Below are 22542 nucleotides of genomic sequence, written 5' to 3' on the forward strand. Positions count from 1 at the left end.
CCATGCTTAACCCACCCCCGCATCTCCAAGAGATCAACACCAGGGAGGTGGCCTGTTAAGGACAAGACTCATCTGAGTTGCCGTTGAATTACCTTTTGTTATAACTAAAGTAGAATAATCCAAGATATGGAAGCAATCTTAGTGGCCATCAATAGAGGAATGGATAAAGAAGATGTGGTACATATATACACACAATGGAATGTTATTATTGGGCTATAAAAAAAGAATGAAATTGTGTCATTTGCGACAATATGGGTGGACCTAGAGGGTATTATGCTAATTGAAATGTCAGACAAAGACAATTACAGTATGGCTTCACTCATACGTGGAATCTAAGAAACAAACAAACAAAACAAAACAGAAACAGACTCATAGGTACACAAAACAAATTGGTAGTTGCCAGAGGGAAGGGTGGTTGGGGGGCAGGTGAAATGGGTGAGGGGGATTAAAAGACACCAACTTCTAGTTATAAAACAAATAGGTTGCGGGGACTTAAGGTACAACATAGGGAATATAGTCAATAATACTGTAATAACTTTATAGATGACAGACGGTAACTAGACTTACCATGGTAATCATTTCATAATGTGTATAAATATTGAATCACTACGACATACACCTGAAACTAATATGATATTGTATGTCAACTACACTTCAATAAAAAATAATTTAAAAATAATATACACAGGCTCCTTGGCACTGCCTATATAGCACTGATTTGTTATAATACTCTCATCACAGAAATATTTTTTATTAAAAATATTTAGAGACTATATAAATCCAAAATAGTGAGGAAGAGTACAATTATTAGGATGAAGCATATGAAATTACCAACATTCAAGCTTTTTGACCTACAAAAAGTGTTTTCTTCTACAGAGTGGATACTGTAAATAAAGTACTATCATAAGCTTTCAGCCAATGAACCGACTTCTCATAGGGTGCTTTGCTCAATTAGAAGGAGGTTCAACACTCTGTGGCCTCTCTCTCAATATCGTATATTCTTGGGGTTCAATTTGGACTCACAAATAACAAAGGGTGAGCAGGTGACAGTGACTCAGGTGCTGTAAAGCATGATGGAAGAGGTGGAGGGTGATGTCGAAGTGCAGGCTTGGTGGCTAGTGGCCTTCCCAAGGAATGTCAAAGAAGCACCGGGTGAAAGTCAGCTGCCAAGAAGGTAGGGATGCAAGCCTAAGACAGTATGAATAGCATCATAAGCCTCATCTTTGCACTGGAAAAGCAAAACAAAACAGAGACATGTCACAACTTCAGGAGATGGGACAAGAACAAGTGACTGTCAAGATTGGCTCTTCATAGGGATTATCCTCTGGCAGCCCATGTTTCCAGAAAGCATCTCTGTATTAAACAGATATGCATAAAATGATAATGATAGGTCGACACTTCCTGAGGACTGTGACAGGCAAGGCACTGTGCTACCTGCCTTCATGTATGTACCAGAGAGGATTCCCCAGAGCAGCAGAACCAGTGGGATATATGTACAGTCCATTGAGAGCTACTCAAGGAATTGCCTTACACAATGGTGAGGCTGGCAAGTTCCAAAGGCCTAGGACAGGCCGACAAGCTGGAAACTCTCAGGCAGGAGCTGATGCTGCCATCTTGACGGAGAATTTCTTCCTCCTCAAGAAACCTTAGTTTTGCTGTTAAGACTTTTCAACTGGTTGGATAATGCTAACTCAGACTATAGAGGATAACCTCCTTTACTTAAAGTCAACTGATTATAGATATTCCCACATCTACAAAAGACCTTCAGAGCAACACCTAGATTCAGGTTTAATTGAATAACTGGGTACTATGGTCTAGCCAAGTTCACAGGTAAAACTAACCATCGCAACATATGCCATTTTTTCTTCATGAAAAATCCATTAGGATAGTACCATTTTATCCCCATTTTACAGGTGAAGAAAGAGAGGTTCAAGAAGATAAAGAATTTGTTCAGGATCACAGTTTGGAAGGATGGAGCCATCCTTTGAAACCTGGGAGTTTAACTTCAGAGGCTGTGAATTTAGCCACTGAGTTCTTCTGTCTCACCAAGGTGCAAAGATTTTCTGCTAAGGATTCTCTCATGTGAGGGCCGAGTAGGGAAAAGCCAGCAAAAGGTAAAGTGATGCGAGCTCAGCATTAGCTCTTGTGCATCAGAGAATCATGAGCTTTCCATTGTCATAGACTCCATGGCCCTCTCCCTGGGAAATGAACACAAATTGAGGACTTATTAAATGAGCCACTCTATAAATGGAGGGAAGGTTACAACGTAGTGGATATGGCGGGTACTAGCTTGAGTGAAAAATAAAATCACATCAAATTGGGTTACACGTTAAGACAGGGATCAAATGGATGAATGAAGAAGTCCTGCTTTCTGCCACTCCAAATAGACTCCTTCCCAATGTCCACACCAACCAGAATGGCTGCATTAGCAGCAGCTAGGAAAGCCGCCCGCTCAGAGCCGTGGCAATGTGGACACACAAGGATGTGGGGTTTGGGAATTCCATTGAGAGGTAGGTTGACAGCTAGCTGAGGGGAGATTTTATAGTTGCCAGAAGGCTCTCCCTCACCTCTCAAACAAATGCATCTCTCCCACTGTCACCCTTCCTTTCCCATACTCCATGGTGGCACTTGCAAAACTTTTCCATGTCGCTAAAGCCCTCAGCTCTGCTTGCAGATATTTTAGCAGACTTTATGCCCACCTTAGGAGAAAAATAGGGGCCAGCAGAGACAACCTTCCTGAACATCTCTTTACACCCCCACCAAACATAGATCTGTGCCAATCCTCCCCGACTCCCTCTGCAAGACTACTTCCTGTCTTGTACTCTGGAGTCTGGAAACAGCACCAGCCACTACCTCTAGAGCTTGCCCCATCAGTCAGCACTTCCCTTTCTTTTTTTTGTTCGAGGAAGACCAGCTAACATCCACCACCAATCCTCCTCCTTTTGCTGAGGAAGACTGGCCCTGGGCTAACATCCATGCCCATCTTCCTCTACTTTATATGTGGAGTGCCTACCACAGCATGGTGTGCCAAGCAGTGCCATGTCCGCACCCGGGATCTCAAACCCTGGGCCGCCAAAGCGGAACATGCGCACTTAGGGCTGCACCACGGGGCCGGCCCCAGCACTTTCCTTTCTCTTGTTTATATTTTCAGTCTTTTTAGTTTTTCCTTTCCCCTCTGCCTACGAGTAGAACAAATGCTTCCACCACTCTAAAAAATACCTTGCTTCTAGATAATAGTAAAAAACATAAATGACTAAAATGCTTTACAAATGGGGAAGTTTGATCAGAGCAGATGGGATTTAAAGACAACAGCAGCTATGTTCTGATTTCAAAAGACACATCTTAAATGTGAGGATATAAAGAGACTGAAAGTAAAAGGATAGAAAAATGATATTCCTTCCAAACCCTAAGCAAAAGAAATGAATATCAGACAAAGAAAACTTTGAGACGAAAATATTATTAGAGATAAAGAAGGAAGTTGCATAGTGATAAACATTTCAACTTACAAGAGAGATATAAAAAATTTAAATCTGTAAATGCTTAAATATACAATTTTAAACTTGTATATTCTAAATACAGACATCAAAAAATTGATGAAAGTAAAAGAAGAAATATATATCAATAATGTACTGTGGGTTTTAACACACTTCCACCTATAACAGTAACCTATAGAGCAAGCATACACACACACACCCCAAAAAAATAATCAAGATTTCAAAGGGTTTGATACACAATGTGACATATGAATAAATGGGCCTATCACTTGAATATAGAAACTCGCTATGACTATTCCTAGAGATATGCTCAACCAAAACAGGCACACATACACACCCAAAGACATTCACAAGAATGTGTATAGCAGTACCATTTATAATTGTCAAAAATTGGAAACAACCCAATGATATGAAGGCAGATCAAATAAATGAATTGTGATATTAAAAAAAAAATACTCTGCCTCAACTCTGCTTCCCCCTCAAGCTACCAAAACTTTTCTTTATGTTCCTATCAACCAAGTTTAAGTAAAAATATTTTTGGAAAAAAATACCAGCTCTATTTTCTCACTTCTATTGCACTGCTCTATCTTACGCAATACTTCCGGCCCCCGTCTTGCCACAGAAATTGTTCCGGTCAGGGCAGCAATTACAAAACTCTATTAGGACCTTGTTTCTTATTCCTATTCTACAAAGTTGGCTTCTCAGCATCATCTAACACTGATGGTCACTCCCTTCAACCTGAAAATGTCTTCTTTCTTAATTTTTTGATTTTTCTCTTGGTTCTCTTCCCATTGTTAAGTGTTTTTTCCAGCGCCTTTCACAGCCGTTTGTTTGTCATAGCAGGTTCGTCTCTGCTCGTGTTGGGTGATGGTATTTAGTCTCACGGCTTCAGTTCCATCTCCTTGCTGAGGAAGTAGGTACAGGGAGATGATTGAGCATGGACCAGATGACAAACTAACTCTGCAACTCAAATTCTCTAGCCCCAACCTTTCTCCTGAGCTTTAATCAGAGGGGCACTAAACATAAACTTGGCCCAGGTCATAACTCTGTCATGAGCCCGTTTTGCATCCCTCCACATTCACAAGTTGTTGAAAGCCCGTCTCCTGTTCTCATAATACCGGACCCAGTTGATGCAATTCTCAGATTTGCTTGGCCATGGTTTTCCACTTAGTGCTACAGATGATCCTCAAGGAAAATCACTTGGTACCAATGGCTTCTTGTTGGTACAGAGATGAGATGTCCATCTTTACTAGAGAGAGACTCACTGAGCTCGGTCCCTGCCCTCATGATGGAGACTGCTTTGTCCTTGCACCGGATGCCTAGCAGATGGCCCTGCTGCAGTAAGCAGCTGTTCCTAATCTCCCATGTTGCTAGAAGCAGGACCAAACTGTGCCTCATCTCACACCTCCAACCTCACACTGCAGGGCTCTCCCTTTCCGTCCTTGTGCTTTCCTGTCACTGCTAAAGTGCAGATGTCAGCAGCTTACTAAGCTTCCCCAAGCCACCCACCCCACTGGATTTCCACGATAGGCTTTGAGGCTGCACGTTGCAGAGAGGGAGGCATAAAATGTTTCTGGCTCATGCTCTTTCACTGGCTCAATGCCACTGCTCTTATAGCAAAATAACCCAGAAATGTGGGGGACTTAACACCCTAGTGGTGGAGAAAGGCGGAAGCTTCAGCCAATGAGCAACGGGAGACAGAAAGGAGCCAACAGACAGATTCTTCCCTCTTCCTCCTCCCTGAGACCTTTCTGGGAGCCAGCGTTTCCAGATGCCCTCCCTGGAGATGTCCTGTGTGACAGAGCAACCAGTGTGTTTCCTGGTAAAGTCTGGACAACTTGGAATGTACTCTGTTCCACTTGCTTTCTCTCTTCCCTGACCTCACTTGCCTGGTTCCTTCACTTTCACTTCCCTGGACTGCACCCCCTCAACAAAGCTTTAGCACATAACTTTTGACTTAGGCTCAGTTTTATAGGGGAACCAGGCTAAAATATTCACCATGAAAAAGAAAGGGAGCACAAGCATTTTGATTCCCTGCTAAGTGCCTGTGTTTTTGCTGAGTGATTTACATTTGTTACCTCTTTTAATCCTCTCAGAGAACTAAACAATAGGTATTATTTTTCCCTTATTTCAGTGAGGAACTGAGGCTCATGGAGGCCTAAGTAACTTACCCAAGAGGGCACAGCTAGCAGTGACAGAGCTAAGATACTTACTCCAGCGTGGCCTGCTTCAGAGCCAGTATTCATCCTACTGTTCCTTACTGTTTCTACTCTCAGGACATTGGGGGCCTAGGGTTTCTATGAAGCTTCCATGTGGTACTTCACTGGTGGAGTCTTCAGAAGCTTTGAAGATGATTCAATGAAGAACATTTTAAATATCCAAGTAGAGTATTATAAGAGAGTCCTAACATGACACGGTGAGCAATCAATAAAAGCAGATGGTTAAACCACAATTATTATTCAACATTTAGATATCACTTTAGTAATCTCTAAATGGAATCACATTTGATGAGCCAACTAAAGGTCATGAAAATAGCTGCTACAGGGATGAGAACATGAAGGGTTGGGAGGAGGCACAGAGACCCAAGAGGAGAAACAAGGGAAAGAATCTCCTCCTCCTCCCCAAGCCCAGCGTGGTGCTCCAGCCACAGTGTGAAGACACTTGGCCAAGCCCATCTAGATCATCCAGATCTGTCTGTTCTCCCTACAGAGATCTTTGAGAACAAAAAGTGCTAGGATTTAGCTAGAAAATTAACCTTGAAACAAAATAGAGGGATCCTGACTGCCAGAGGCTAAAATGGGAAGGATGTCCTTGTCCTGCACAGAGTGTTACTGGCAGACTTCTCTGTGTGTCCAAAGGTTTGGGCCAGGATCGCACTTTGGAAATTGGAAAAAGATCGAATTCAGACCCAGTACATCTCTCAGTTAGCATCTCTCCAGTTCATGGATTACGAAGGGAACCTTTTCCTTCTGTATCCCTCATGTGGGAAGAAGATGTTTTTGTGTGATAAAAAAGTCAGACTGTTTACAGATTTAATCATTGTCTTGTGGTCTGATAAAGTGCTGAAGGGTTGGCCCCTTGAAGATGGTTATTAATTCGTAAACAAATGCTTATAACATCAGGTGGATTTGTGTACACATAAAGAAAGCATTACTACCACATGCCTCATATGAAAACTCTTGCCTTTGAACTTGATGAGCATCCCAGGGTCTCCAGGAACCCTGCTGTGCCATGGTAGATGTTCGTCCTCTGAGCATGGTTCTCAGCAGAGGCTGAGTTCTCAAACGGGCCTTTTGCATTTCTGTATTTTCCCTGCATGCTGTTCAACCACACAGCTGCAATGCCAACTCCTCCCTATCACTTTTGCCTAAGGAATCAACACTTATCTCTGAAATATGTAACCCTCTCGTCCCCTAACCTACCCTCCCAGAAAGAGCTTCTGTTCAAAGAGCTTAAAACGCAGTGTCTTGAATTTTGATGTCAATCACCTGGAGGTCTCGATGAAATGACATTCTGATTCAGTAGGTCGGGGTTGGGGTTGAGATTCTCCATTTCTAGCATGCTCCCAGGATTTGTCAACGCCGCTGATTTGTGAACCACACTTCGAGAAGCAAGAGTTTAGAAGACTCTTCTGTTTTTCTTTTAAATACTTTGAAGATTATTTGGCCCTTAGAAAAAAATGCCACTTGAAAATGCCTCGGTGCTACCAACAAGCTGTTCTGGGCACCGCTGCATAAATTTCCAGACAGATGGGGCTAAAGTGAGAAATAGTGAGGACATCATGCTAGAGCTGCTCTTAGTGGCCACATTGTTTTAGCTCTGAGCACAAGCACAAACTCAATGCTGACCTAAAGGCTTACTCTCAAAATTACACACGAAAATGGATTTTGCCAACACTGCTTGGCTAAATGAGTTTGTCCCTAAGACCACCAGGCTCATTTTATTCAGTCTCAAGTTGGTTATTTTCCTTCGGTAATTTCAACTATTGTGTGGGGTAAGAAGATTTAAATGTTAAAGCACATACACAGAGGCAGCTTAATTGTGGATTTAAATTCTATATTTGATTGAACAGAAGTAATACTTGTTATTCTGCCTCTATTTCAGGGTTTTCATTTTCTGCTTGGAGAATTCAGTCATTTTGGTGTCCAAAAAAACTATTGCGGAAAATGAGACTGGTCCAAAGCGTGTTTAACTGTCTAGAACAGATTGGGTAAAGGGGTATCGAACTAGGCAGCTTTTTCCAGATGCTTTAGAAAAGTTTAATATGTATCACCTTCTACTCAAAAAGCATAGCTATATATTATCTTATCTAGAAAAATATCTTACTTGGAGAAAAATGAAAATAAACATGTGGTTATGTATAAACTATACCAATCCTTAGATTTATCCCTTATGCTCATTTTTGAAAACTGCCTGCCTACATCAGATCTTTACCATTATATTTCAGTGACATCCTCCTGGTTAGTACCTGTCTCTAGAGACCATCTGTTCCAATAGATATCTGTTCCCAAACACATTTGCCAAAATCTCCTTAATTTAAGGAGGTTAAAACCTTAACAACAATTTGTCATATCATTCTCCTATTTCAAGAAATTTGCTCAAAACCTATAGTTCTTAACCGACTACTCAACACCTTTAATCAAATAAATTCACAACCAAATTTCAGATTTGGGGAACACTCTATTTCCCAGCAGAGGCAAAATAAGGTGCCCTCCATCAGCAAGTTAATCTCGGTTATTTGTCTCCGTCCATACTGACCTGTGCCATTTAACTGTGAATTCAATTTCTTTCTTTATTTCTTCTTCAGTGAGTTTTGGTAGTTTGTGTCTTCAGAGGAATTATTGCATTTCATCTAAGTTGCTGTGTGTACGTGAACAGAGTTTTCATCGTATCCCTTTATTGTACTTTTAGTGTATGTTGGTTGTGTATTGATACCACCTTTTTTATTCTTGATATTGTAATTTGTTTCTATTCTCATATGTTCTTGATCAATCTGTATAGAGGTTTATCAGTTTTACTGATCTTTTCAAAGAACCAATTTCTGCTTTTATTGATTTCTCTATTGTTTTTCTGTTTTTGATTTTATGGATTGCTGCTCTTACGTTATTGTTTCATTCTTTCTGATAACTTTGGTCTATTTTGCTCTTCTTTTTCTAGTTCCCTAAGGTGGGATCTTAGTATTAAACTGAGGCCTCTCTTCTTTCCTAATATACGCATTTAATGGCATATTTCCTCCTAAGCACTGCCTTAGCTTTACCTCACAAGTTTTGATATGTTGTATTTTCATTTTAACTCGGTTCAAAATGTTTTCTCATTTCCTTTGAGTCTTGCTCTTTGGCCCATGGATTATTTAGAAGCATGTTATCTAATTTCCAGGAATTCGGGGGGTTTTCCAGATAGTTTTCTGTTATCAATTTCTAGATTAATTCCATTAAGATCAGAGGATACACTTGAGATGATTTCAATACTTTTAAACGTGCTAGTGTTGTTCTATTGCCCAGTATACTGTCTGTCTTGCTAAGTGCACTAGAAAAGAATGTGTGTTCTGCTGTTCTTTAGTGAAGAGGTGTTGTTCAGGTCTCCCACGGCCTTGTGGACTTTTTGTCCGCTGGCTCCACTGCTGAAAGAGGAGACTCAAAGCCTCCAACTGTAATTGCGCATTTGTTTATTTCTCCCTGCACTTCTTCCAGTTGTATCTTAACACTTTTTTTGGTTTTGGTTTTACTGTGTGTGCATACATATTAAAGATTGTGTGTCTTCTCAGTGTACTGACCCTCTTATCATTAAAAAGTGGTTCCTCTTTGTTCCTTGTAATTTTCCTTGTTCTAAAGTCCACTTTGTCTAACATTAACAGAGACAATGCAGCTTTCCTTTGATAAGTGTTTGCATGGTATATATTTTTCCATCTTTTTCCTTTTTTGGTGAGGAAGATTGGTCTTAAGCTGACATCTGTTGCCAACCTTCCCCATTTTTTTCTCCCCAAAGCCCCAGTACATAGTTGTATATGATAGTTGTAAGTCCTTCTAGTTCTTCTATGTGGGATGGCTCCACAGCATGGGGGATAAACAGTGTGTACGTCTGTGCCCAGGATCTGAACTGGCGAACCCCTGGCCACCAAAGTGGAGCATGTGAACTTAACCACTATGCCACCAGGGCAGCCCTTATCTTTTTAATTTTAACTTATCTATATCAGGATATGTCAAGTGGATTTCTTAACAGTATATATTTGAGTCTTAGGGGTTTTTTTGTCTGATTTAATGATGACTGTTTTTTATTTGGAGTGCTTAGACCATTTGTATTTAATTATTGATAAGGTGGTCTTTTGGTTTATGACTATTTTATTTGTTTTCTTTTTCTCCCCTCTATTTTGCATTCTTCTTTTCTCCTTTTGTGCATTCTTTTGAAATATTTGAATATATGTTTGTACTCTGTTTTAATGTATCTATCGGCTTTTTGTCTTTATCTCTTTGTGTAGTTTTTTAGTGGTTGTTCTAGGCATTACTATATACATATGTCACTTTTTACAGTCTATTAAAATTAATATTTCACCTCTTCAAGTGAAATGTAGAAATTTTATCCTCTTCCTTTTCTGCTGTATTGTAGTTTTCATATGTATTACATCCACATACATTAAAAACTCTACCATACAATTTTATAATTTTGGCTTTCCATCATCATACATATTTCAAAGAACTTTAGAGGAGAAAATAATTTGTCATATTTACCTAGCTATTTACCGTTTATGTTGCTCTTCCGTCAAAATTCCCAGTTTCCCTATAGTATAATCTTCTTTCTTCCTGCATTACTTTCGCTAACATTTCTTTTAAAGGCCTGCTTTTGATTCATTCTCTTAGTTTTCTTTCATCTGAGACTATTGTTATTTCTTCATTCTTGAAAGATATTCTTACTGGATAGAGAATCCTGGGTTGACATTTTTCTTTTTTTTAAGATTGGCACCTGAGCTAACAACTGTTGCCAAATTTCTTTTTTTTTTTCTGCTTTTTCTCATGAAATCCCCCAGTTCACGGTTGTGTATTTTAGTTGTGAGTCCTTCTAGCTGTGGCATGTGGGATGCCGCCTCAGCATGGCCTGATGAGTGGTGCCATGTCCGTGCCCGGGATCCAAACCAGCAAAACCCTGGGCCGCCAAAGTGGGGTGCATGAACCACTTGGCCGTGGGACTGGCCCTGACAGTTTTTTTCTTATCCTACTTTTAAATTGTTGTACCACTCCCTTCTGGGCTCCATTGTTTCTCATGAGAAATCCACAATCATTCAAATGTAATGTGTCATTTTTTTTCCTATGGCAGCTTTCAAGATTTTTTAAAATATTGGTTTTCAGCAGTTTGACTAAGAAGTATCTGATCACGGTTTCCTTTGAGTTTATCTAGCTAGGGGTTCTCTAAGCTTCTTGAATCCGTAAATTTATCTTTTACCAAATTTGGTAAGTTTTCAGCCATTATTTCTTCAAATATTTATTCTGTACCAATCACATTCCCCTCTCCTAGGACTCAATTGGCATGAATGTTATACATTTTTATACTATTCTGAAGGTCCCTGAGACTCTGTTAACTTTTTTTCCCCATATACATGTTCTCTGTTTTTCACACTGGATAATTTGTATTACTCTATTCAAGTTCATACTTCTTTCCTCTGTCATCAATAGTTTCTTTACTCTTTAGTTCTAAATGTCCATTTTGTTCTTTTTTATAGCTTCTTTTTCTCAACTGAGAACTATTATCTTTCCATTTGTTTCAAGAGCATTCAACCGTACTTCATGGAACATAGTTATTACAGTTGCTTTAATGTTTCGTTGGATTTAGATCACCAAGATTCAGATCACCTCAGGGTAGGCAGCCATTGAGTGTCATTTTCCTTATAAGTTCTTGAGATTTTCCCTGTTCCTTGTATATCAAGTAAGTTTAAATTGTATCCTAGACTTTTTGAATATAATATTATGGGTCCTGTTAAAATCCTCTGGGAAGCGGGACTTCCAGTTCCAGCCAAGTTGGAGTAACAGAGACAAGTCTCAGTGTTCCTTTGAAACAGTTTAAAAAGTGGACAAAATATATGCAACAATGGTTTGCAAGACACTGGATATTTGGCAATGAGGGACAGTAATCCATGAGGGATAGGAAACAAATGAGGCAAGCCCTATTAATCTCCCCCTTTTAATTCCTTGAGAGAGTTATCAGGCCATGATGTAGAGAGTGGGAGCCAGACAAAGTCCAGTGGATTCCCTGAGTTGAGATTAAGCTGAGCATCCAGAGATACCAAAGTGCCTAGAATTTACACTACAAATAACAGAGGTGAGAGAACTGCCCAAAGAAGAGACTCTGGAGATCTTCAGAAGACCCCCTTTGAGTATTATGATGAGTACTGATCAGTGCAAGGGTGTGAGGGAACTATCTGATGCTAGAAAATAACCACCCTACAGGATGAGAGGAAACATTCTTTGGAGTTTACACAGGAACAGGAATAGGGCCTGTTCCCACCAGCCAGAGCAGACAACATCGTAACCCTTGAAGCATCTAGTAGAATACTCAGAATACCTTATTTCAATAGTGGGAAATAATTAGCCTTAGGTTAATGCTGCTCTGATCGTGCTTAAACAGATCTTAGAAGCAAGACACAAAAAGATCAAACTGTTTCCAAATATTTTAATTGCATTCCAGAAAAAAATTAAGAATGTTTACAGGAAAACAAAAGATGTTCAGCACCTAACAAGGTAAAATTCACAATACCTGGAATCCGATTTAAAAATCACCAGCCATGTAAAGAAGCAGGAAAATATGACCCATAGTGAGAATAAAAATCAATTGATTGAAACAATCCAGAACTGACACAGATGTTAGAATTAGCAAACAAGGGCATTTAAAGTTAATATAATCAGGGCCAGCCAGTGGTGCAGTAATTAAGTTCTCATATTCCACTTTGGTGGCCCGGGGTTCGCCAGTTCAGATCCCAGGTGCAGACATGGCACCACTTGGCAAGCCATGTTGTGGCAGGTGTCCCACATACAAAGTAGAGGAAGATGGGCAGGGATGTTAGCTCAGGGCCAGTCTTCCTCAACAATAAGAGGAGGATTGGCAGCAGATGTTAGCTCAGGGCTAATCTTCCTCAAAACAAAAAAAAGAAAAGAAAAAGTTAATATAATCATATTATGTACATTCAAAAACTTAAGTAGAGACACAAGGAGATATAAAAAAGATCCAGATCAAATTTCTAGAGATGAAAACTACAATGTCTGAGATAAAGAAAAAAATACATTGGATGGGATTAACAGATTAGACATCACAGAAATAAATATTAATGAACTTGAAGACAGAGCAATAGAAGGTATCCAAACTGAAACACAGAGGAAAAAAGAATCCAAAAAAGAAAAGAGCATCAGTTAACTGTGGGCCAACCTCAATGAGCCTAATATTAGTGCAATTGCGATCCCTAAACTAGAGGAGGCAGGAGGAAAATTAAAATATTTGAAATGATAGAAAAAAAGTCTCCCATATTTGATGAATGCTATAAATCCCCACAACCAAGCTCAATGAACATCAACTTGCTCAAAAACAATGATAAAGAGAAAAATCTTAAAACCTGTCAGAGAAAAAGATTCATTATGCATGGAAAAACTAAACTAAGGATGACAGCAGATTTCTTGTTGGAAACAAGGCAAGCGAGAAGACGGTGGACAATATGCTAAAAGTACTAAAAAATTATCATATAGAAATGTATACACACCAAGAAATATATACCTAATGAAAATATTTTTTTAAATTATGGCAAAATGAGCCATTTTTCAGACAGACAAAAGCTGAAATAATTCATCACCAGCATATGATAGAAATGTTAAAGGAAGTCCTCCAGGCACAAGTTAACTGATTATCAGATGAAATATATGTATTGAAAAAAGGAATAGAGGGGCGAGTGGTTAAGTTTGCGCACTCCACTGCGGCGGCCGAGGGTTCGGGTCCTGGGCGCAGACATGGCACCGCTCATCAGGCCACGTTGAGGCGGCGTCCCGCATCCCACAACTAGAAGGACCTGCAACTAAGATATACAACTGTATACAGGGGGGGTTGGGGGAGATAAAGCAGAAAAAAAAACAAAAAGAAGATTGGCAACAGTTGTTAGCCCAGGTGCCAATCCTTAAAAAAAAAAAAAAAGGAATAGAGAACATCAGGTAGATAAGATTTCTTTTATTATTTAAATATCTTTAAAAGATAATTGTTTATACATATTGGATAAGAAAGCAGGATCCAAGTGTATGCTGCTGCCATTCAGGACTATGTATGTGTGTATGAGGCTTTTATTTATACCTATAAATACACACATAACAGAAAAAGTTCTACCATGCTAATATGAGTTATGAGAAATCTGTTGTGATCATAGTAATATCATAAAAAGTATATTTCACAGCAAAGAATATTACCAGCAATTAAAAAGTTTAATAATGATAAAGGGATGAACTTATAAAGAGGACACAAAAATCCTATTTATGTACCTAATAATAGAGCTTCAAAACATATGAAGCAAAAATTAATAGAGTTAAAAGGAGAAATAGACAAAACCAAAATTATATTCAGAGATATCTATACTCTTTTTTCAAAAATTGGTAGAACATGTAGACAAAAAGTCTAAATGAACCTTTAGTAAAGTGAATCCAACAATATGTTAAAAGGAAACTACAACAAGGCCATGTAGGATTTATTCTAGGAATAAAGAGTTGGTTTAACATTAGAAAAATCAATGTGATTCATTGTATTAACAAACTATACATTTAAAAAACCATGTAGTCATCTCAATAGATGGAGAAAAAGCATTTAACAAAATGCAACATCCATTCCTGATAAAAACTTTCAACAATGAGGAATAGAAGAAAGTCTCCTCCATCTGATAAAGGACATCTACTAAAACCTGTAGCAAACATCATACACAATGGTGAAAGACTAAATACTTCTCCCAAAGGCCAGGAAAAAGATAGGGATGTCTGCTCTCACCACTTCTATTCAGTGCTGTACGAGAGGTTCCAGTCAGTGCAATCAGCCAAGAAGAAGGAATACAAATAATCCAGATTGGAAAAGAAGAAGTAAAATTGTCTTTATTTGCAGATGACAATGCCATACAAACAACACCATATAATAATATCCCAAAATATGATATACTTAGGGAAAAATCTGACAAAAAGTGTGCATGCTGCAAGCTATAAAATGGTAATGAGAGAAATTAAAGAAGACCTAAATAGAGAGGTATGATATGCTCCTGGCTCTAAAGACTCAATGTTGTTAAGATGTTGGTGCTTTCCAAATTGACCTATATATTGTGGGGGACTGGTCTTGGCCATGCCAAGATATGCCTCTTTGGCATGAGGATTATTTGAGGCTGATTGCTTTTGATAAACTGGGACAGAGAAGGGGGCTCTGAGGAGTGGAACTTGCTTGCCCTTTGTTGAGAGACATTTACATTGTAAAGGAATTCTCCATCTGTAAAGATATCTCCCTCTCTACCAGGAAGAAGGGGAGATGACCTTGTCTCTAGAAACTCTTAATCAATGAGGAAGGCAAGGACTTGAATCTGCATTCGTTTATTGTGCTTGTCTGGTAACCTCCTGTAAGTGACTTCCCTCCCCCTCCCAACATTGGCATTTCTTTAAGGATTAAGCATCTTTCCTTAGGCTAGGAACTGATTGCTGCGCTCACCTGTGACCACCCAGCTCAAGACAATAGACTTGTCTCCTGCTACGCCCTATGAGACAGAAGACCCACTATCTGCTGTGTCCATCAAGCGCTGTGCCGACAAGGCAATCTTGTGACTATTGTGGGAGGGACATTTCAATCATATGTGAAACATCCTGTTTGGGGGTACATAACCACTCTGTGTACCCCAATTCTTCGGTGCCCTTTCTTCCTTCGGGAAGAAAGGCCCCGGGCCATGGTCCTCATAAAGCTTTGTTTAATTTTCTCCTGTTATTCTGTCGCATGTGAATTTAATTCGTTCTCCGGCCAGACGAACCCAGGTAATGCAGAGGAAAGGTATTCCTTCCCTACAATATCCAATGCAATCCCAACTAAAATCCTCGCTCACTTTTTTTGTAGAAATTGACAAACTAATTCTAAAATTTATATTGAAATGCAAAAGATCTAAATTAGCCAAAACAACTTTAAAAAGAAAAACAAAGTTGGAGAATTAACTCTTCCTGACTTCAAGGCTATTATAAATGCAAAAGTAATCAAGACTCTGGAAATGGCACAAAGATAGATAAATAGAGCAATAGAACAGACAAAGATTCCAAAAATTACAGACAGACCAACACATATGGACAAGCGGTTTTTGACAAAGGTGCAAAGACAGTTCAGAGGAAAAAGAATATTCTTTTCAACAAATGGTTGGAAAAATGGATATCCATATGCAAAAAGAAAGAACTTCAATGCATATCTCATGCCATATACAAAAATTAACTCAAAATGATTTATAGACTTAAAGACAAAATCTAAAGCTATTAAACTTCTGGAAGGAAATATAAGAAAAGGAAAAGACAAGCTACAGACTGGGAGAAAATACTTTGACCATTCTTAATATTGAGTTGATGATTTCTTTATTATTGGGTTTCAAGAGTATTATAGATAAAAGTCCTGTATCAGATGTATGTTTTGGAAATGTTTTTATTCAGTTTTTTGTTTGTATTCTTATTCTTTAAACAGAGTCTTTTATAGATCAGGCATTTTTAAGTTTGATAAAGTCCATTTTATCAATTAGTTCCTTTATGGATCATGCTTTTGGTATCATATTGAAGAAATCTTTGTCTAACCCATAGTCACAAATGTTTTCTCCTAGAAGTTTTATATTTCCAGGTTTTACATTTAGGATTATAATCCATTTTGAGTTACTATATAGTCCAAGGTTTAAATGAAAGTCAAAAAGATTTTTTTAAGTTTGAAAATATTTATAAGTCAATGAAGGATTTGTATCTAGAATGTATAAAGAATAAACTCCCAAAATGAGAAAACACACAACCCAGTGAAATAAGCAAAGTCAATAAACAGATGCTTCATCAAAGAAGATATCCAGATGGCAAGTAAGCATATGAAAAGATGCTCAATGTTATTAGTTACTAAGAAAATGCAAATTAAAACCACAGTGAAATACTACTACTCAACTATTAGAATGGCTGAAATTAAAAAGACTGGTCAAACTTTGGTCAAACAAAGTATTGGCAAGGATGTGGAGGAAATAGAATTTTCATAGGCCGCAGGTCAGATTTGTACAATTACTTTGAAAAACAGTTTGGTAGTTTCTTGAAAAAGTTAAGCATACACCTACTATGTGATCCATTCTTTCACTCCTGGATATTTACCCAAGACAAATGAAAGCATATGTCCGTACAAAGCTCCTATGAATGTTCACAGCAGCTTTTGGTAATAGCCAAAAACTGGAAACAACCCAAGTGCTCATTAATAGATGAAGGGACAGACACATTTTGTATATCCATATATATTAGTTTCCTAGGGCTGCCATAACAAAATTGTGGCTTTAACAACAGATATTTATTGTCTCACAGTTCTGGAGGCTAGAAATCCAAAATCAAAGTGTTATCAGGACTGGTTCCTTCTGTGGGCTGTGAGGGAGATACACTCCATGCCTCTCTCCCAGCTGCTGGCAGCCTCAGACATTCCTGGACTTGTATGTGATGGTCTCCCTGTGTCTTTACATCATCTTCCCTCTGTGCATTTTTCTGTGTCCAAATTTCTGTGTTTTAGAAAGACACCAGTCATCTTGGACTAGGAACCATGCTAATGACCTCATTTTAACTTGATTACCTCTGTAACGACCCTATTTCCAAACAATGTCACATTCTGAAGCACTGGGGGGTTAGGACTTCAACGTGTCTTTTTTGGGGGGACACAATTCAATCCATAACACCATACAATGGTTACTATTCTGTAATAAAAAGCAAGCACATGAATGAATCTGAAAATATTTATGAGTAAAAGAAGCCAGACCAAAAAAGAAATAGCACATGCTATATAGTTCCATTTATATAAAATTACAGAAAATGTAAACTAATCTATAAACTCTACTTTCTTTACAGAAGGCAGATCAGTGATTGCCTGAGGACGGGGGTATGTGGAAACTTTCAGAGGTGGTGAATATGTTTGCTATTTTTATTGTGATGATTGTGATGTCATCATGCAGACAAAATGACTTAGAGACAAAACAATCAAATTCAAAGTCGGTAGAATGAAACCACACAGAGAAATAACCCCATTACTGGCAATGTTGGGTATCATTACCCAGAAGAAAGGCACCAGTCGTTCTCCCCTCTAGCTGCATCATCATGTCAGTTGCGCTCTTTCTGTTAATGTAGTGGACTCCAAGCCCTCTCGGCCCCTTACCTAGTGGGAACCCTTCCATGTTTCCTGTTCCCTCTAGTTGCTGTTAGTAAGGCAGAGAGTGTCAGCAGAAGGGAGCAGCTGTATCAAATGCTTTGATCCAACTATGTAGCCAGGCACTGACCCACATTGTCAGGGCAGAAATAATGGAACCCCAACTCGTTTCCCTGCCTTTTTTTGTTCTTTTGGTGATTCATTTTTTTCTTAAATATTGGAGAAGTGAGAGAATAGATTTGCACGTTCCTCCTAGGCGGTGTTCTATATAAATAGATTTGTGTATCAGTTTTGCCCATTATTGGATCCTTAGGCAAGATATTTTATTTTTCTGGGTCTTAGCTTCTTTAACTGAAAGATAGAGGCAATCATATCTATTGCAATTTAACCAGATTTGATAACATCTACAGTTATTTCATGTGAACACACTTTAAGAAGAATTTTTTTTTGTTTATGTAATAAACTTGGGCATTGTACTATTGCCAGCCATTGTTCTAAGCAATGTACAAATATGAATTCATTTAATTTTAATAACAATCATGTGATATAGGTATTGTTTTCCTCATTTTTGAAGGTTGGATAACTTAACCAATGTCACAAAGCCGTAATATGACAGAACTGGGATTCGAACCAAAGAGCACAGTCTGCCTACAGAGTCTGTGTTCTTAAGCACTAGGCATTGCTGCCTTATATTTGGGATTAAGTGTAAAGTAGTTCTAAGAGGAAAAAACTTCATGTAACTCACTAAAAATGATAGTCACTTGTGTTGAGGCAACAGTTTGCATTATACAACATTAAATAATACTTGTGCTTAATTATTTTTACTACCTACCAAAGTTTCCAGCACACACTAGGCACATACACATTGATTAGTTGACTCATCACACAGTCTAGTCTCAATTAGCCAAACTGACAAAACACAGAGATCAAGCAAGTGATAGCAAAGCATTTATGTTTGGCCTGTGAATATCTAATATGCCAGAGCAAGGCGGAGAGGATATTTGTCTGCAATCCCCCTTCCTAAACATACTGTCCCTAACATATTTACTAAATTGTCCCTCAGACATTCTGCAAGATGTCAGTAAATTTTCTCTTTCTCTCCTTAAAAATATTATTTTCTCCAGTTCTGAAATCATTTTACTCTTTCAGAATTTATGAGTCTGTAACTCATTTTTATTCAGTAAGCTCTTTGAAACCAAAGCAGGGTCTACTCCAGGTTCTATAGACCGTCAGCTCAGGGATTCATCTGGAGTGAGTTTCATCTGGAGTGTCAACTCTGGACAATTGTGTCTCTCTTGGAGCAATGGATAGAAGAGTTCTGAGGCTGGCATCTGGCTTCATCATGTGGAGCGTCATCTCCAGGGGACTAGGGGAGTCATGGCCATAGGGTCACACTTACTTCCATCCCAGTGGCCCAGCTCCTTACTCACTACTATGCGTCCAACCATCAAAGTACAATAATAATTGTGAGAGATGCACACATCATTGTTAAGGGGATCCTCAAATGGTGAGAAAGACACCTTCACTTTATTAAACTGAAGTCCAGTAAACATAAGAGCCAGCAAAGTTGATTTCTGCTCGTCACTCTTAAAAGTCAGCCAGGATTCTACTCTATACTTTCTCAACTTCAAATGACTGCCCTCTCAAGTAAGAGATTCAGGAAGAAAGGTCATTAGAAATCCCTTTAACCTCAAAGTTGAGAGGCTAGAGATGATGCAGGTCGATTCAAGGGGGGGAATGGGACCCAAGAACCTAGTGCTTTGTCAATTTAAAGTAAGGACCCTGCTCTTCTGTGAGCACTGGTTTACCTGTCTATGAAATGTCACCTATTTCTCAAGGTTGAGTCACTGGAAATACAATAATGTATTTACAGGATAAAGGTAGGGAATATTTGAAAACAAGTAGATTTCTTTTTCCTAATATTAACTTAGACAAAATCAATGTTTAATGAAGTAAATGACAGCACTAAAAAAAATAATAATTTATTTGAAATGCTCCCTACAGGAGGAAATGACTCAATTTTCTTCCACCAAGCAGCCTGCTTCCTAGGAACCTAAGGAGACAGTGTCTATATGAAGAAAAGGAAAAATTCAAAAAAACTTGGTGGACGATTGAAGAAACAAAGATTAGGTTAGCGCCTGCTTTGTACGGAAAAGGCTTGAGACCAGAGGGGCAGAGACTATCTCAGAACACAGTGCTGTTCCCGTGTTTACTCTTCCTCTTACCGCTTTCCCCTGCACAAAGGCACAGGAAAGCATGCTCATTCTCTCTGCCTCAGAGACCTCTGGCAACATAAAATACCCACTGTTGCTTGGATGTCTTCTCCATTGATTGTGGCGGATCTCTTCAGGGCAAAGATTTCACAGGCACATACATATGGTTGAGCAGCCTGAGGCATCCATGAAAGCCTATAGCAGAAAAGGAAATTACAAAGCATGTATGAATATTTCTGCCATTTTAACTTTAGAATATTAGAAATAGACTTTTCAAATTGAAAGTAGTCCAATGAGTTTAAATATCTAGTTATTAGTTTTCCTAATAAACTGCAGAAATGAAACTGGACCTTTAATCCCTCCAAAACAAAACAGATGGATAGAACTGTGTCATTTCACAAGGTGACTTTTTTCCAAAGCCTTTGACTATCAACTTTAAAAAGGATGACATTCAGTAAGAGCTAAAAGCCTCACATTATTCACTCCTATTTGAGCTTCTCTTGAATGTGGTCTCTGATCATGGTGTTTCTGGATAGACTCCCTTTATAGCAGCTGCCCAGTGATCCATTAAAGTGACAAGCGAAGGGCCACATGGTGGGCTGAGAGCACTTAGTGTAACACTGAAAGGAGAGATGACAAAAAGGTTTCCTCCAGCAAGTTACAAAGATGCCTCTACAACCGGGAGCAGAGGGAGTACTTTCAAGGTAAAGCACAGAATAATCTTTGAAACTCCAAGGACTGGAAATGGAATTGTGAAGCTATGAGGCCAAACGAATCAAAGCGATTTTAAATTAGTATTAGAAACCTAAGAATGCAAAGCTTGTAAGAGAATTTGCTACAATAACGCTCCAATTATTACCTCTTGCCAATGGGTTAAACTGTCATCTTTATGATGTTCTCTGGACATCACTAAGTAGACGACACCATCCATCGTGGTCACTTTAATAACCTAGATTATTTATGCTAACACAGAGTTAAGATGGATGACAGAGAACTGTAGGTAACCTCCCTGGGATTTTTGTTTTAGCCAACAGACATTAATACCCATGATTCTTACTATCTCAGAGGTCAAATTCTGTAGAGCAAAGTCTGAGAAAGGTGTGAAAACTGCTTCATTGACAGAGGCCTTGTAAGGACTTCCATTTCTAGTTAAGGTGAGCAACAATGAGATGGACTGAAAAGTACATGCTACATGCTCTCTGTCTGTTTGACAAAAAATTGTAAAATGAATAAAAGTAGTAAACAACAGGCTTGTATGTTTCCTTTTTAACTTCTTATTATGAAATAATTGTAGACTTACAAGAAGGTGCACAAAAGAATAGACTAGAACCCATCTTTCCCTAATGGTGGCGCCTTTTATAACTGTAGTACAAAATCAAAACCAGTAAATTCACATTGGCACAATACTATTAATGAGGTTACAGACCTTATTTAACTTTCACTCATTGTGTGTGTGTATAACCTACTATGGTGTTATGGGCAAGTTCTACCAAACTTTTAAGAAACAGATTATTCCAATCATATAATAGAGTGTACCACATGAAATGTCAATATTAGGTCAGTTGTAAATTTGTAAACTACAAAGTTGTAAATTGGTTGTAAATATGATTCCGTTTGTGCTACTCAGAATTTACAATGGTACTGTGCTCCTTAATTTTGTTTGGTTATTGAGTTGATTTTTTATTTTACTTTTCCACAGAAGTAAACAATAACATCTGTGAAACAAATGGAAATCATTTTTTATATCAGTTTACATTGGAACATCATACACCTGAAGCAAACAGAAGCATCATCAGGCCAGTAGAAAAGTTCTCTAGTAAAAGGATTACTGAATGATAGTTCGAAAATTTTGTTCTGGGAATCTGATTTTCAAAATTGAATCTCAAGAGAGATCCAAATGTGTTTTAAATAAAAATCAATTAATTAAAAGCTAACCCAGAAACAATAATTCAAAGATTTGTAGCAAACTTAAGGACAGTAAGTATCTCAGTAGTATATTAACACTCGGCTACAACAGAAAATGTGAAAAAATTGGAGAAGTGGGCACACTGATGGGTGATCAAAAACTGAGACCCATTTTGGAAAGGACCAAAGTCTTTGACAAAGAAAATAGAAACTGTACGACAGTCAAAAGCAATCTGGACAGGAGCTGGATACTGTTAAAGTACACAAATATGCACAGAACATCACTGCAACTAGAGAAGATTCTGGTGACTGACGTGGTCTGTAAATCCAGGTAAAACAACTAACAACATCGTTATGTTGCCCTTAGCATACTCATTGGAACTTTCTCCAGTGGACTACTACCACTTTCCTTATCTGGAGCTCTAAAAAACAAAACCTTTCCCAATTAAGAAATAGTAAGTTGGAGGACTTTGGAACAGTTTATGCTACCTAAAACCATCCAATTTTAAAAAGTTGAATATAGTACTTAATATGTCAATGTAATGGTACAT

General features: G+C 38.5%; 1 pseudogene; it reads left to right on the plus strand.

Annotated features, from left to right (window-relative positions):
* The first annotated feature begins 2275 nt into the window (after positions 1-2275).
* LOC124240739 (cell division control protein 42 homolog) overlaps positions 2276-22542 on the plus strand; it is a 72890-nt pseudogene continuing 52623 nt past the window's right edge.

The sequence above is a fragment of the Equus quagga genome, chromosome 6, assembly GCF_021613505.1.
Source record: "Equus quagga isolate Etosha38 chromosome 6, UCLA_HA_Equagga_1.0, whole genome shotgun sequence".
NCBI lineage: Eukaryota > Metazoa > Chordata > Mammalia > Perissodactyla > Equidae > Equus > Equus quagga.